The following is a 3,371-nucleotide window of genomic DNA, read 5'->3' as shown; positions in this document are numbered from 1 at the left end:
TCAATGATGGCATATAAGTTATATTCTTAGACTACATTTACTTACTAGTTTGAACTTGATCCAGCAAACAACTCTGATTTATGCATGTTTTTAATTATATTAGATATGTTAATTAAGTCATTTCTCATGTGTTTTAATCTGAAGAGAAGTACTAAACCTCTATTTTTCACAAGAGTTATATGTAAAAAGACACAGAATAACTCAAATATATGGAAACTGACATTCCTTCACATCAGCTTGACTCTTCCTCTTCTAAAAATGTGAAGAATTTTACAAATTTTAACAAAGTTCCAGCTCAACAAATAGATATGGGTAAATTGCTTCCAGATTAAAGTGTATTACATAAGAATAGAGGTAAGAAAAATAAAAATTCTCTTTCTTAGAGGATATTATTTTTTAAAAAAAATATGTAAGAACTTGACGTAGATTATTTGTCAGAATTGTCTGTGAAATGGAAATACTGAGGAAATTTCATTTCTGAATTATTTTCTTCAGATGTTCCATTTCCACACTGAAAGTTATATTACTGCTTAAATTCTACTAAAAAAATTGCTTGAATACAAGAAATGGCAGAAAAATAGTGAGAAAAAATTAGAATCAGCTATACATGTAAATGTCTATTTATCATAGAATTAGTATGACTTTCAAACTAAAATTGAGTATGCAATTAGGTGCCAGATTATACGGGGCTTTATGCCTATACTTGTGTAAAACACAGTGACTGCATTTTTTTTTTTTTATTGAAAAGTTGTTATTTCCAGTGGCTTAGTAGCAATATACAGATTCATTGGTTCGTACCCATACACATATTCATATGAACCTCAATTATGTGAAGCACTCAAGCATGTAATTGACTTAAATAAAGAATGTTGACAAGCATTAAGCTATTTTCTAAGTAGAAGTAGGATTATACACATTCTTAAAATTAAGAACATACTCAAGAGCATTGAATCAAGTCTGAAAAAGGGACAGTATAATTTGCTGACTCATCACCAGCACTTACAGAAGTATTCAGAGCTTTTTTTTCTTTTCTTTTGAAATGCTTTATTCAAATGCTAACTAGGTTTTTCCCTGTTCTGCTTGCTGGAGTTTATAGCTTGAGGTTTCATTACAGCATATTCAACCCAGTTCAGGTAAGAAAATTAATAGCTTTGAAATCTTTATATCTGAGTAGTCTTTAAATTGATTTATCACAGCCCTTTTTGTATGAGGATGGCCTATTCATACTAGCAGAGATTTGTCTGCCTTGCCTACACTTATCTACTTAGAGTAACTTTCCTTCTCTGAGTTAAAATTTTAAAGAGTGTTTCCTATCCACATTGTCTTGTAGCTGGCTCAGTCTCCTTATAAAATATTTCCCCTCTCCCATAAAACAATTAAAAATTCATAGGAGAGTTATTGCCAATAAATGTATTGCACTAAGGAGTCTTTCTTACTCCCACAGTCTCTCTCTCTCTGCCATTAAGTATTGGTAAAACAAAGCAGAACAGTTTTCTAAAGAAAAATGAGAATGCAATTAATCCACATTGTTTTGTTTCCTCTTTTTCACAGAGACAAATTACTCAGGAAATGCAGGGTCTAAATTCAAGTCTGGTGCAGTGAGAATTCAATTTCTTATCCATTAGTGTTTCCTAGTCACTAGCCTATTTATCCAGGCCTCCAATTTTCATATTGATTAGATTTTCTTCTAGAGAAGTTGGAGGCAAAAGAAGTTTCTTGAGTTTGTCCTTCAGCTGTGCTTACAGCATTGACAGATGCTTTCTATGTTTGTATCCTCATCTCTGGGTGTGGGTGAGCTCACATCTGAGCTGTGTCTGGATCCAGCTTCTTCCTGCTCCTCCTCAGATGCCCTGATTCTTTGAGAATGAAACAAAGAAATTCTGGCACATAAGAAGTCATCATTCTAGTAAATTCCTCTCTGAATGTCTGAAGATCAGCATTACAGGCAAGAATAGGCCCAATACCTGCCCCATACTTTGGACACAGCTAAGACGTGTAGTCAGACAGCAGGATGACTGAGCACACAGCAGAGCAAACATCCTGCAGTGTAAGCACAGGTAGTCAGTGCCTAAATATCAGAACTGGCACCTAACATGGCCATTATAAAACCTAACACGATGATCTGAAGGATGCAGTTGCCTTAAAAGATCAGGGGTTTGGGGGGGTTGGTTTGGGGCTTTTTTTGTTGTTTCTGAGTGAAATCCAGAAAAGTTGCTTTAGAGTACCACCTCTGTAAAAAGTGAACAAGGAAGTTTAGGATTTTTTGACTGCATGAAGAGCATCCAGTGCTTCTATGAGTAGCAGAATCCTTGAAGGGACATTCATGACAGGCAGCTTCTTAGAGAAAAACAAGAAAAAATGTGTAAAAAAGAGAATCTCAAAGACAACAGTCCTTCTCTGGATTTGGTGATTTATTCAAGGTTTCAGAATAATGATTCAAGGGCTCACTTCAGGTTACTATATCCTTCCCAGAGTAGTTATGTACAACTGATAAGAACTTACAAATTATTTTATCTTCAGATGGCACAGCCAGAAAACAATCATTAATTACACTGTTTCTCATTTTTGGTATGATAGCCTACCAGATGAAAAACTGTTTGGGAAGTGGATTACATTTATTCAGTTCTGGCTTTATTTTGAGTTGAGATGATCAAATTTGCCTTTTCTAGGAGGCTGTTTTAATAACTAAATTATTTCTTATGGGTTTTTTTCCCCTCTTTGGCACTGTGTTATAGTGCAAAAAATAGTTCAGGAGTCATTGGTCCATGGAAGAGGGGGAGAGAAGGAAAGAATCAAAGAAATAATCTGATATTTTAGGTCAATGATGAGGGCATTCACCTGAAAATGTTTCTACAGGCTGTTATGAGTAATAATAACTAACCTCTTGCTTGTTTTAAAAGGAAGAGGAGTGTAGTAATTTAATCTTAATTTATCAGTCAAATCAGAGTTTTTCTCTGAATGGCTGAAAAGAAACTGCTCTCTGTTCTTGAATTTACTCTTTCAAACCATTATGACTGCCTGCAGGTTTGTTGTGTTATACTTTGTGTAACGCACCTTCTTGGTGCCAAATATATTCTGGGGTAGCTTGATGAAGAGCAGGCTAGATGACAAAACAGTGCAGGAATTTCCTTAACCCAAGCGGAATGGAGCAGTTGTACTCAAGCCCTCATGGATTATCTCTAGAAGATAAGAAAGAGCAGCTGGATGTAGCCTTAAAAGGGTCAGAGTGCAGTAAGTTATTTGTTCTGGAAAGGGAAGAAATTTGGTCTAGCTGCATTAACAGCAGAGCTAGGAAAGAAGAAAAACACGGGTTTTAACTGAGAATGATGGTTAAGTTAAAAAGAGTTTAACTGGAAAATCTTGTTATGTTT

Source organism: Egretta garzetta, unplaced genomic scaffold (genome assembly GCF_000687185.1).
Source record: "Egretta garzetta isolate BGI_Z169 unplaced genomic scaffold, ASM68718v1 scaffold328, whole genome shotgun sequence".
In the NCBI taxonomy this organism is placed as follows: domain Eukaryota; kingdom Metazoa; phylum Chordata; class Aves; order Pelecaniformes; family Ardeidae; genus Egretta; species Egretta garzetta.
Note: the sequence above shows the minus strand (reverse complement) of the source record.